The following is a 14,541-nucleotide window of genomic DNA, read 5'->3' as shown; positions in this document are numbered from 1 at the left end:
GAGAGGCGATGGTGGTGCATCCCTCTGTGCTTGTCACTGAGGGTGTTCCCACCATCGCGGCCCTGCCACATCTCTTATGGAGCGACACCAGAAATGACGATTCAGTGGGCGAGGGGCGTCGTGAAGACACTGGGGTGGTGCATGCCTCCGCGCATGTCGCTGGAGGGTGCACTGCCACAGCGTCCTTGCCACGGCTCTAAGCAAGGTGCTACAAGTCCGAAGAGAACGGGAAGCTAAGTATTTCATTTTGGGTCCTTGGCTTGCTGAGGTAAGCATGGCCCCCGTGTAGCCAGAGCGTAGGAAGGACGCTTGCGGGGGCCGTCCTCACCCCGCAAGCGTCCTTCCTACACTCCAGCTCATGGGGTAGTTAACCCGCAGGCGGAGTGACTAGCCGCTACTGTTTGGTCCTAGGTCGGCACCGCGCGTCCGTCCCAGGTCCCTAGTCTGGCCAAGCATGAGGTTGGTGAGTCCCCGGCTACGCAAGGCTAAAACACGAGAAAGACAGAGCCCCTCCCCGGCAAGCTTGTCTTAGGCAAAGAAGCAAGTAAAAGTAGCATTGAATATATATTAAAGCTTGGGCAAAACTAGTTGATGAGTAACACTGATAATGACAAGGGAAAGCTAACATAAAAAGTTCTAAGGCGCCACGCGCCACTTGCAGGGAAATAAAAAAAGAGAAGGAAGGGAACTATGCGGGAGGTGCTCTCGGGCCGACTGCACCGGTGTCAGGGGCATCCTTTGCATCGCGGGCTTCTCCGGCAACCTCCTCAGCAGCAGCTTCGTCTTCATCGACCTTGCCTTGCATTCGCGCCACCATCTCGTCCACGACGCCCAGCACCGCCTTCCGGTGGGTCTTGGCCTCTTCCTCGTCCGACCAAGCGTCGAAGACCGACTCGAACGAGAAGTCTTGGTGGGCGGAGTGGACCCGGGTGAGAATCTGCCCGGCGACCTGCTCGGCCGCAAGGCCGACTTGCTGGTCCCCGAAGGCCGCGACACAGCTCTGTAGGCCGCTCAGCCGGCCGATGAAGTCTGCGAACAACGAAGTGAAGCTCCCCATGTCTGCCCCATCGAAGTTAGAAAATGGGATGTCGAACCCCTGCAGCGCCTGCACCGCCGAGTCGGCCAGCTTCTTCATCCTGGCCACCTCCCCTATGATGCGGGCCCGCAGCTCTGTGCACGCACCACGTGCCCCCTGGGCCTGCAGCTTGTGCTCAGGGCACTCGGACTTCAGCCTACCGATCTCCGAGGCCTTCTTGGTGTTGTCGTCGTCCATCAGCCGGAGTTCCTGCCGCACCATGTCGAGCTCGCCCTGAAGGGACGAGGAGGCATCTTGGGCGGCCTTGAGCTGCCCCGCAAGCTCGCGCTCCCAGGAGCGGGCCTGGTCCTGCAGCTCCTTCTCCCGGCATGCTGAGGCTTCGGCTGCTGTTGTGGCCGCCGTCTCTAGCTCTCCAACCTCGCGGCGGAGGCACTGGATCTCCAGGGAGTAGCCGGACAGTAAGTCTGTCTTCTCCCGAAGACGCCCTTGGAACGAGTACAGAGCCACCTGGTGCTCCTCTTCGCTCTTGGCGTGTGTGGCCTTCACCAGCTCGAGGTCCCGCTGGTGCTCTTGCTGGAGATCCCACAGCTGCTGGAGGACCTGCACCTCTGGCACCCCTTGCACAGCAGGCATTGCCCCAGCATGCCGCGCCTGCTGGAGCTCCTCTCGGAATCGCTGCAGCTCGGTACGCTGCTCCTCCGCCTCCCGTCAAGCTGCGCCCAGTTCTGCCACTACACGGGCGTGGTGTTGCTGCGCGTCATTGAAGAAATCGACGAACATCCGCTGTTGCTGCTGGATGTTGTCGATCACTTGGTGTCCTTCCTGGAACACGCTGGGGTCGAAGGTGATCCCACCCCAAGTCCGCCCGGCGAGCTCCCCGGCTCCCAGGCTGAAAGCGGCTCCGGCGGAGGAGGAGGAGGACCCCGTCGCGACCGTCTCCAACCCTGAGGGTGCGTTGGGATTTGATGGCACGCCCCCGGCATGGCCGAGCCCCGCTGCTCCCTGCTTGTCCGAAGGGGCGAGCTGGGGGCTTGGGGGCTTCTTCAAGGCACCACCGCCCGCCCCGGCTGGCGGAAGCTGCTCTGTGTCGCCTGCCTCATATGGCGCCCCCTGCGTGGCGTCACCTGTGGCAGTAGTCATGGCCCCGGCAGGCGCCCTGGCCGATTGCTGAAGGGCTCCAACGGAGGCAACCTCCGCCGGAGTATCGTCGTCGACCTCGCCAGTAAGGTCGATGACCCGCCCCTTTGTAGGCGCGGGTGCAGCCGGAGCCCCTCCGGCAGCTGCACGAATGACACCTGCGTCAAGCATGGGGATTGGCGCGAACAGGTAAAGGAAGTGTTCGAACTTGCATGTACCTGTCGCCAGGCCGGTGCCTTGCGAGCTCAAATCGGGGACGGGTCCCCAGGGACGTCAGTAGCGTCTTGGTCGCCGTTGCCCGATGCCGGGCGAGGCCTCTTGGTTGGGGCTGCCGGCGATACGCTAGCCTGCCCCCTCTTCCTCGACGAACTGGAAAACGCAAAAATAGATTAGTCAGGCACAAGATAATTTCGCGAAATCAAAGCTGTTCTGGACAACATTGGACTTACCCCGCCGGCTTGAGCTTGAGCACCCTGTCCGCCAGGATGCTCCTCACCAGAGGGCCACTTCGTGCGGGGGGAGCTGTCGGAATTACCGGGGTGGTCGGCGCGGCTGCTGCAACCGCGCCACTGCCGCCGGAGGCCCCAGCCCCCGCGTCGCCATGAGGCTCCTGGAGCTGCGGGCTAGCCTCCCGCCTGCCCGCCCGCTCCGTTGCGGACCGCCTCACCAGGGGAACGTCATCTTCCTCATCGTACTCTTCTAGCACAACTTCGCCGGCTGCCGGGGGAACGTCGTCGTCGCTGAGGTCTCCTCCGACGCCCAGCGAGGTGTCATCGAAGTCCGAGCCCTCTACCTTGGCGGAGGCCTGGCCTTGGCCCCCATTCCCCGAGTCGGCAGCCGGCTCCTTGCCCTTCCAGGACCTGGGCTGCGGGTGTGAGGGTTGCGCCGAGGGGTCCTCCCCGATCCCCCACTCGTCGCAGAGTGGGAGATCCCGGGCTCCCGAGTTCGGGATCCCGGCGTGGAGCGAGTACGCTCTAGGCAGGAGCTGACGGTAAGCTTCGTTCTCGCCGGTGATACCCTTCACTCAGAACTGCACTTCCTCCGGGAGGAGGTCCGTGCGCTGCAGCCGGGTCCGGTCGCTGTCCCCGGTGTACATCCACGCCGGATGTGAGCGCTGCTGCAGGGGGGCACGCGCCTCCCGATGAAGGGGCGCGCCACATCCGTGTCCGAGAGCCCGGCCTCACGGAGCGCCTTGATCTTCGCACAGATTGGGCCAGCTCCTCATCCTTCTGGTCACGGAGCGTCCAGTCGTCAGAGCCCTTCGGAGGCTCGAGGGGCTCCTCGTGCAACTCCTGGAGCTCGTCGGTGCACACCCAGCACCAGTCGCGGCACCACTCGTGCTCGATCTTCTTCTTCCCCACCTCGAAGAATTCCGATTTGATCCTGTCGCAGAATCGGAACACTATCCCCGAGGAGAGGGGAGCTTCTCCTCCACCCTCGGGTAGTAGTAGTGGCGGAATAGCGCCACCGACGGCATCACCCCCACGAACGCTTCACGGAGGTGTTGGAAAACAGCCAATGTGAAGAACGACGTGGGGTGGAGCTGAGTCATGATGAGCCCGTAGGTCTCCATGATGGCTGAGAGGAAGTAGGAGTGCGGCGGCACGAACCCGGCAAGGATGAACCTCCCGAAGATCTGGAAGTAGTGCCCGTCGAGCTCCGCACGGACGGGGAGGACCCGCATTGGCCCGTTCACGTTATGCTTGGTGGCCAGCGCCAGGACCAGCTTGTTGACTCCCTCGCCGTTGTACCCGGGGGAGAAGAAAGCGAACTTAGCTCACATTTCGTCACCCTTCCGGGCTCTATCCGACAGCTCCTTCTTGCCGGCCTTTTCGCTCTTTTCCCCTTTGCTGGTGCTCCCCTTGGGATGGTTCTGGCCCTTCGAAGACATCGGCGGAGGTGGAGAGGAGATTTGGTCGGAGTTGGGGCGTGGGCAACTTGGGAGGAGGCAATGGCAGAAGCGAGAGATAATGGGGAGTGCCCGCCGCCGGCCTTGAGTATTTATCGGGGTTGGCGGACTGCAACGGAGACCCCCACGATTGGCAATAAAGAGCCCTAAAGAATCGGAGATTAAGAGGGGGGTGTGCGACGTGGCCTTAACTCTCCGGTGATTAAGGGGCATAAGGCCCGAAATCGTGCGCCTGACCGTTTTGCTCGAAGAAGTGGGACTATAAATTCGGCCCACGAGGCGGGTACCGGGGGGTTTCCCCCTCGGGACCCACGCGTCGGATAGGGCGTAGCCCGGCAACCGACCGAGGATAGCACTTGCTGGAAGCTTCAAGGCTGCCGGTCCACACCCGGGGGCTACTGTCGTACCAGTGGCCTATGGGGTCTCACTGATACGGGACACGTGGGTCGCCAGTGACGAAGCCCCATCAGGAAGGACCCCCGAGAAGCGACGAGCCCGGGAAGCCTGCCTCGAGGAGACAACCCCTAGTGAAGCTAAAGCTAAGGGCCGAGTACAAGATGCTCCCGGGAACCCCGGTCCCGGGCAGCCGAAGCAACGCCTCCCGGCAACTAGCCGATGCGCTAGCCGGGAAGGTGCACCCCAGCAACCCGCGCTCGGGCATGCAGGCGGGACCCACAGAACAGTGAAGACAGGACAAGACGGCGGGCGCAATGCATTTAATGCACCGATAGGAGTCTTATCAGCAGGCCTAGTCTTGCTTAGCAAGGCTAGAGCAGCTACCCTGAGAACCATTTTTTTTCTACCGTGTATAGTGGACCGGGCGCTGCATGGCGTCAAGCGTGGATGGGCAAAAGTGTATTCCATGTGGCTGTTCACGCTGCATGCATTGGCACTTATGATATCCCCTTGTCTATAAAAAGGGCCAATGCCACCGGTCAAAGGGTTGAGCTCAGTTTGAACCTGAGTGACTAGAACATAGCACGGTGTTCACCTAAGTAGCCAACCCGGGAACTCCCCGGATGATCTGTACGCTCTCAAACTTGTGAATACAACTCAAAGCAGGACGTAGGGTATTATACCTCCGGGTGGCACGAACCTCGGTAAAAACTCGTATGTCTACACTTCGTGTCTATCGCCACGCCGACGATCGCCGGAGCGATCACCTCGCCCTCCACCGAACCAAAAAGGGGGTGCTCAGCATCCCCGGTGCCAGAGACCGTGCTCCGACATCAGCGAAGTCATAGAGGGAGTTTTCAGTACCAACACATTACTAAACCAACATAAGATTACACAACCAAGCCGCTCCGACACACAAAATGATAAATGCAATATAATACATAAATAGCATGGAAGTCCCCGAGTTCCTTTTAAGAACCCAGCGGATAATTTCATTGTCTCAAAACATTCAACATAAGGGGAAAAATGATAAAAATACTCATCTCTCAAGTATAGAACGGACGAAGCAAAGCTACATTCCATGGCCTCTTGGTCTCCTCGCCTGACCGGTCCATCCTGTTTGCCTTGGGATCCTGCGCATCTATAAGATAGTAGGAATCATTGTGTAATGCTTTGCTCACGATGAAAGGTGCTTCCCATGGGGGTGACAGTTTATGCATGCCGGCTGTGTGCTGCACAAGTCGGAGCACGAGGTCTCCTTTTCGGAATACTCGCGGGTTTACCTTCCGGCTGTGATAACACCTTAGGTGTTGTTGATAGATGGCCGATCGAGATAGAGCCAATTCCCGTGCTTCTTCGAGCAGGTCGACATCATTTTCTCGGGCCTCTTTTACCTCGGCCTCCGTATACATGGTCACTCGCGGAGAGTCATGTTCAATGTCGCCTGGTAAGACAGCTTCTGCCTTGTATACGAGGAAGAATGGCGTGTAGCCTGTAGAGCGATTTGGAGTCGTCCTGAGACTCCATAGCACAGCTGGGAGTTCATCTAACCAGCGTACTGGAGTGCGTTCCAGTGGCTCAATCAGCCGAGGTTTTATGCCGGCTAGAACCATGCCGTTTGCTCTCTCAACTTGTCCGTTGGACTGAGGATGTGCCACGAAGGCGATATCTAGCCGGATTTTCTTCTCCGCACAAAATCGCGCGAAAGATCCCTCCGTGAAGTTTGTGCCATTATCCGTGATGACGCTGCGCGGGTAACCGTACCTCAAGATGATGTCTTTCAGAAATGATACCGCGGTCTTGCCGTCACACTTCCGTATCGGCTTCACTTCGATCCACTTGGTGAACTTGTCAACCATGACCAACATATGTGTCATACCTCCTCGCGCCCGCTTGAAGGGGTCCCACCATATCCGAACACCAAACAGCAAACGGCTAAGTAATTGGGATAGTCTTGAACTCAGATGCTGGCATGTGAATCTTGCTGGCATATCTCTGGCAACCATTGCATTTCCGGACCATGTCCTCTACTTCCTGTAGCGCACTCGGCCAGTAGAAACCGTGTCGGAATGCCTTGCCCACCAATGTTCTTGAAGAGGCATGATGACCGCACTCTCCCTGGTGAATATCCTGGATTATCTCCTGCCATTCTGCCAGCTCAACGCATCGTTGCAAGACGTTAGTAACACTTCTCTTGTAGAGTTCGCCATTGATGATAGTGTATGCCTTTGCCCTTCTCTGAATTTACCTTGCCGACACTTCTTCTTCTGGGAGATTCCCATCTTTGAGGTAGGACATTATCGGTTGTGCCCAAGCCGGCACAGGACGAGTGGCAAAAACTGGTTCGTCTATCTCCATTGGCTCAACCGTCGTTGCTTCAGCCGAGCTAGGGCGTTCAGTCCCCAGGTCACCAGAACCACTGCCGCTGTTAATGTCCATTGGAGTAACGCCATCTTCTGAGCTCGCCGGGATAAATATTGACTCTGATTCGGGTGATGGCTTGATGGATGACTTGCGTAAATGTTCCAATGCCACACCAGCCGGGATGGCCTGTCGCGTTGAGCCGAGCTTCGACAGAGTGTCGGCTGCCTCATTCTCCGCCCGTGGTATATGATGAAATTTGCACCCTTCGAAGTGACCACTAATCTTATGAACATGAAAGCGGTATAGCGCCATATAGGCATCCAAAGCATCCCAATTGCTAGAGGCTTGCTGGACCACTAAGTCGGAATCGCCAAAGCATTGAATCCGGCGAACTCCAATCTCTTATGCCATCTTCAGTCCGTGAACAAGTGCCTCATGCTCGGCGACATTGTTGGACGCTGCAAAATGAATTTGCAACACATATTTAAGTTGGTCGCGTTTAGGCGAAGTTAGGACTATGCCGGCACCAAGCACACTTTTCATTTTGGAGCCGTCAAAATGCATCTTCCAGTAGCTAGTTTCGAGTGGCGATGGTTCATATTCCATCTCGGCCCAATCTACCAGGAAATCCGCCAGAGCCTGAGATTTTACGGCATCTCGTCTGTCATACGGCAACGTGTAGGGTGCTAACTCAATAGCCCATTTGGCTATCCGGCCGCTTGCATCTTTATTGCTCATGATTTCCGAGATGGGTGCTTCACATATAACCCGGATCTGATGTGCGTCAAAATAATGCTTCAGCTTCTTCACCGCCATATAAACGTCGTATGCCATCTTCTGGTAATGGGGATAATTCTGCTTAGACGACGATAACACCTCACTCAGGTAGTATACCGGCCTCTGCACCGACTCGCCGTCTTCATCTCTTTCCACCACTATGACGGCGCTGACGACTCGGTTTGTTGCTGCTATATACAACAACATTGGATCTTTCTCCATTGGCGAGGCTAATATCGGCACCGTAGCAATCATCTTCTTCAGCTCTTGAAATGCCACTTCTGCTTGTTGCGTCCACACAAATTTGTCAGTTTTCGTCATCAGCTGGTATAAGGGCATTGCCTTTTCACCAACCGACTAACGAAACGACTTAGTGATGCTAAGCATTCGGTGAATTTCTGCACATCTTTGAGACATTTTGGCAGTTTCATTCTCTCTATGGCGGCGATTTTCACATGGTTCGTTTCTATACCTCGGCTCGATACCGGGAACCCGAGTAGCTTCCTTGCCGGCACACCGAATGTGCATTTGGCCGGGTTTAACTTCATTCGGAATATCCTCAGATTTGCAAACGTTTCCCAGATATCATCCAGCAGCGTGGCGCTTTCTTTGGTTTTTATGACGACATCGTAGATATATACCTGCACATTCTTACCGAGTTGGTCGTGCAAGCATTTCTGCATGCACCTTTGATAAGTAGCCCCTGCATTTCTCAAACCAAACGGAATAGTGCGATAGTAATAAGCCCCAAACGGGGTAATAAATGATGTCTTTATTTGATCATTAGGGTTCAGCGGTATCTGGTGAAAACCAGAGTATGCGTCTACAAAAGACAGCAACTCACACCCGGCAGTAAAGTCGATCACTTGATCGATCTGAGGTAATGGGAAAGGATCTTTGGGACATGCCTTGTTCAGGCTGGTGTAGTCGATGCACATGCGCCACACCTTCGGGTCGTCTTTCTTCTTCTCGACCATGACTGGGTTTGCCAGCCAGTCGGGATGCAACACTTTCATGATAAAGCCGGCAGCTAAAAGCCGGGAAATCTCTTCCGATATGATTTTCCTTCTGTCGTCGGCGAAGCATCGAAGGGGTTGCTTCACCGGTCTTGCGTCTGGCCTGACATGTAATGAGTGCTCAGCCAACTCCCTCGGCACACCCAGCAGGTCTTGATTTGACGATGCGAAGATGTCCCGATTCTCACGGAGGAAGCTGGTGAGCTCGCCTACCTATTTCGCGTTCAGGCCGGCACCAATGATATCAGTGTGGTCGGGGAACTCATTGTCAACCGGGATCTTCTTCATCTCCTTGGCTGCCTGAAAAGCCATGCTTTCATGGAGATTGGTCATAGCCGGCAGGTCAATCTGTGCCGACTGAGCCAACGCAACAGCTTCTTGCAACATCTTCTTCTCGCCAACGATAACTAGTGACTCGGCCAAAGCAGACCCTGCCGCTGCACACTCCATCGAACACTTGTAGTTGCCAGTAATGGTTATGGTACCATTCGGTCTCGGCATCTTCATCTTCAGATAGCCAATGTGGGTTGTCGCCATGAATTTGGCCAATGCCGATCTACCAAGCAGCGCATGGTACGGACTGCTGAGGTCCACCACTTCGAACACCAAGTTCTCGGTTCGACAGTTCTCTCTGGTGCTAAATAAGACATCAACTCGGATCTTGCCTACTAGGGAACAAGATATTGCCGGCACAATACTTTGAAAAGTAGTCCGGCTAGGCTCAAGCATGTTATCAGTAATGCCGAGTTTGAGCATCGTGTCCCGATACATGATGTTTATGGTGCTCCTATTATTAATGAGAACCCGAGTGAACTTGATGTTAATGTCAGGTCCAATGAGCGTCGGGTCAACCACCAGGATTTGGCATGACCTTGGGATGATCTGCCTGGCTCCAGTTGAGCTCCTGTTCCGACCAGTACATAAACTTCGGCACTGCCGGCATAACAGCATTGACTTCCATCTCCCGCCTGCGCTGACTCTTCTTGTCAGTCAGCTCCGTGATAAAGATCATGTAGCTCTGGTGATGCTCCTTGTACTCATTTCTTCCGGCATATTCTGGGATACTCTTCCACCTGGTTGACAGCATTGTTTGCCGGAAGAGGTCCCTGGATCTGGGCGTTAGCGCCTGAGAGCGGCGGAGGAGGGGGCAACCGACTTGCCTCGCCCTTCTCAGCCCGCTGCATCCAGCTGCATTGCCGGGTTGTGTGATTCGCCAGTTTGCTGGGATTAGTCGTGTGAAAACGACAAGGCTGATCCAACATCATATCGAACGTGTACTTATGCTTATCTTACCAGGGCTTTTTTTGCTCTCCCTTCTTGGCCCACTGCTGATTCCCAGTCTTCTAACGCTGACTAAAGTCGGCATCAGGTTGATCCTGAATTGCGGCGACATGAGCTGGCCCATACCGGTAATGCGTCCTGTCGTCCCTTCTCTTGTTGCGGTGATCTTGATGATCATTCCTCTGGAATGCCCTGGCAGGATTGTATGTCGGCTGCTCTCTTTGTGGTTTTGCCGGCATCAGCGATGGCTAAGTCGGGTCACCGAGCGCATACATGTCGGCGATCTTGATCATTTCTGACAGAGTGGCTGGTATTTCTCTTTGCAGCTTTTGCCATAACATGCTGCCATGCCGGCATCCTTGAGCAAACCACGCTATGGCCTGCGATTCCACTATCCCTTCACAGGAGTTGTGGAGGTTGTTCCATCTCGTCAGGTAATCCCGGTCAGTCTCGTTGTTCCTTTGCTTGCACATGGACAGTTGCTGAGGGCGATTAGGCCTCTTGTAAGTGCTGGTGAAATTGCTGACAAAAGTTTCTTCAAAGTCTATCCAGCAATTGATGCTGCCTTCTGACAAATTGTTCAGCCAGATCCTGGCCGGCCCTACCAGCATTTGGGGTACATAACGTACAGCCCATCTGCGATTGCCGCCTGCCACATGCACTGCAGTGACATAGTCTTCCGGCCAATCTTCCGGCTTAGTGTTGCCGTCATACGTTCTCGTGCCCCTGGGCAGCTGGAAACCCTGGGTTGGTGTCTCCCTCATGATCCGGTACACGAAACAGCGCGGTCCCGGAGGGCCTTGTTCTTCCAAAAGCTCCGATAGATAGATTCTGTCGAGCCAATGTCGAGCATCCAACGGCGACACTTGCCTGTTTCCCACTCGAGCTCCGAGTGGGCCGAGATTATCACGTTCTCGCCTGAGATAATCTTCATCACCCATGGCCGAGTACCCGTCATCGTAACGGTCTTGCTGGCGATCTTCACCTAGATACAGGGGGTTGCACCCGACAACCTGCTGACCCGCGGCAGTATTGGGTGCCGGACCCCGAGGTTGGTGTCCATGACCAGCCGAGTGACGCTCTTGCTGGTCTCGGCGATTGTTGCCGAGACGCAGACCACTTTGCCTATCATCAACTCTCCTGACCATTTGCTTCTCGGCCAAGGCCGGATCATAACGCTCTAGTCGCTTATCTCAGCCGGAGTTGACACTTTTGTCTCTCTTGCCACCAGGCGAGGAGGTTTGTTTGTCAACCCGGGCATCAGTGCCCGCGACCGAGTGAATGACTTGAGATGCACCAGGCTTGCCGTGCAACCTCATGTATGCCTCATTATGCTCGTTAGCTGTGCAGAGCAACTCTTTCACGCACAACTGCTGCAATCTGAGCGCCTCTGCCGTGAGATTTGGCAACTCTTCTGCTGCTGCCTCGATGGCCCTGAGATTCTTAACAGGGGTGTTGTATTTCGGCTTCAGTGCTGAGGCAAAACTGGCCGACACCGTGGGCATCCCCCTGCCATCTCTAGCTATCTCGGCGTTCAGGTTCCTGCCACGGTTACGCACTTCCTCAACTCGGCTAGGGTTAGTCAATGCGGTAGAATTGAGACCATGGGCTTTGTTATACTCACGGAGCGAAATATCAAGCTCTTGCCGAGCACGAGCCACGTTGACAACTTCTTGCAGCAGTTTTTGGCGCTCCAACTCCAACTCAGCCTGCAGCTGGGTCAGGTTAGCATTTGACGCCACCAGCACGGTCAGCCATTCGATGCCGTCTTGGAGCTGAGTCGGCTTTGGCGGCAAAGCTGATGTGCTGGCTTGAGCAGCTATGTTCTCCGGCTTCTCCATGGGGAACTTCGCCGTTATGTCGGATTTGCTTGGGAGCGCACCACTCTCGGCAGCGCCCTTGCCAGCATCACCGTCGTGAGCCATCACCATGACCTCCACACAGTCAGCGGGGCAGTCAACATGTCGGCCGCGAACCGTGCAGACGGCGGGGGGATCTTCGGCCACCACCACCTGCTCGGGGTACCTGCAAGTACTGTCAGTGGTGACATAAACCTCATGCATGCCGAAGTTGATGAAACGGCCTGAGCAGGGAAGCGGTGTGTTGTTGAAGCAGCCCGCGTTGTTGTCGATGAAGCCCAGAGAGCCGAATCTCTGGACCAAACCGGAAACCACACGCTCTCCGGTGACAAGGAAGCTTCCCGTCCGGATGAAGACTCCAGCCAGCGCCGCTGCTGGCCCCACGGTGGGGGCCAACTGTCGTGGTGGTGTCACGGCAGATGCCGTAGGATGGTTTAAGTTGGGGCCGATGGACGAAGGAGGATCTGGAGGAGGGAGGACATGATGAGAACCACGCACAAACACAAGAACGCACACACGGTTTACCCAGGTTCGGAGCCCTCTTGTTGAGGACTCCTGCTTGGTTGTATTTGCCAAGATATCAAGATCTAGAATGGTGCTCCTTGAGCAGTTTTCTTGAAAAACAAGAAGAAGGGGGGAAAACCCTAGATGACTAAGTGAAGCCCCCTCTCCTGAGAGGGGTAGCGCTCCTATTTATGGACCGCCCATGTCACGCTTACATGTGGACCAAAGGCTAACGTTATCTTCTACGGGCCCCACCGAGCACGTCCTTTGGTTCCCTCTGGGGCGCACGGCAGGGGACAAGGCTGCTTTACTTTTCCTGGCGTCTGGCAACACGTACAGTAGTCACACGCCGGCTTCCATCATCGATTCTCTCTCGATGCTTCTTTGCGCAGTCGCCTGACACCGAGTCGTAAGCAACGACTGCTTTTCCGTGATAAAGAGTGTGCTGCTTTACTTTGCGCCATGTCATAAGGATAAGGCCGTTGAGACATCTCGGCCTTGGCCAAGATCGGTGTATTCGTGCTTATCCTGCAATCACATAAGACAAGACAAACATGCCGGCATACACTTGGTATGCCGGCCCGGTATTAGTTAGGCTTAAAGGTGCCGGCGTACATGCCTGTGCCGGCGTTGTGTTCATCGTCTCGGCTAATGTATGTCGTCTTGACCCTATCCGGGGTCATGCCCCCGACAACTTGCCTTCTTTGTCATCTCGCGACTCCTTCCCTTCTATTACCTTCTCTCTTCTACTGTTTCTTCCCTCCTGCGTAACCTTCCACAGTGACATAGCCAGTCGTCTCCACCGACACGCACGCCACCGTTCCTTCTCTATCTTCCATGGCGGCGCAGCCATCTAGCCCTCCGCCTTCATCGTGGCGCTAATCGGCTGCCTAGCGCGCCTGCCGCCGCCGCCCTCCCACTCTTCGATTGCGGTCTAACTCTCCCTCGTTGTCCCTCCTCCTTGCGTCTCCACCGATTGTCGACCATACCGCTTCCACCATCGCCTGCCTCGCCCTCCATTGGCCAACCATTTGATGTCGTCGTCAATCCGTCGTTGGGATGACCTGTCGCCATTGCTAGAGCTGCATAAAAGTTCGAAGCCCGATAAACTTTACCTACTGCAGATTTTAAGAGTGAATATGTACTAGTCCAGATGACTGAGCGACAGTAAACTACGAGCTATCTAAATGCCTCTATTCGATTAGAGTTTTTTTTTTTCTTTTAGCTCTATGGAAACAAATTTCAATTCATCCTTAAAAAGCTCTTTGCATCTAAACATAGATGGTTGAGTCCCATTAAGAATACAATCATTCCTCATCCTTCGAATGCTCCAGCGGACCAGTATGGAAATTCAAGTTGGATAAGCATGTGGGATCGATGGAAACTACAATCGTGATGACAAAACTAATCAACAACATTAATTTGGATTGTCCGGGTGAGAGCTGTGCGTGTCTGTCCTGCTTGTGCTTGGTGGTCTCGATCGATCCAGGCCTTTCTTAATTCTTTGGGGTAGTCAAATTAATTAGCAGGATGTGGCTAAGATCAAAATCCTATCCTGCTTATAAATGCCTGCGTGCACAAATAATCGTATAGTCTCTTAATTAGATTTTGCTACACTTCAACGGAGCAAACAAGCCCTCGTTCTTTGTCTCAATGTTGACGACAACATCTTCTTGTTGATCTGTTGTTTTCGCTGCATTTTCAACATTGAGCTTTCCATCACACATGCATTTTTCTTGGGGAATACCTGCATTACTTAATCACTAAATTAATGCTAAACATTTGTAACCTTATGCGGAGATTCGTGTGTACTTGGTGCTCGGTATGCTTGCTGTTTCGTATGACCAGACAGCTTTGTAAGTTTGTGAGTAACATTTCAAAAAAAACTCAAATTTTGGGCAGTCATTTCGCCGAATCACAGTTAATGCAGAACCGTTCGCAGAGTCACTCATTTTGAGTCAATTTGTCTAAACTAGCCCGAAGCTGGGTGGTTTGACGGTGTGACTTGATTTCTTACAGGTGGAGCCCACTTGTCGGATGCCACGTCGGCTTCGACCGGACTCGTTAACCTTGTTGCGGCTCGCCGACAAGTCTGGTGCTCGATGGTGAGTTTTTTTTTTTACTTTTCCGCAAATTAAAATAAAAAACTAAAAACAAAACGTTCAAAAATTAAAAGTTCAATAAATAAAATCTAAAATTTTGGCAGCACCCAACAGGAGGGTTAACGGGTCAGGACGGGTCGCTGCCGACGTGACATCCGAT

The sequence above is a fragment of the Brachypodium distachyon genome, chromosome 4 (assembly GCF_000005505.3).
Source record: "Brachypodium distachyon strain Bd21 chromosome 4, Brachypodium_distachyon_v3.0, whole genome shotgun sequence".
Lineage (NCBI taxonomy): Eukaryota > Viridiplantae > Streptophyta > Magnoliopsida > Poales > Poaceae > Brachypodium > Brachypodium distachyon.
The sequence above is the reverse complement of the archived record's forward strand: the minus strand, read 5'-3'. Positions refer to the sequence as shown.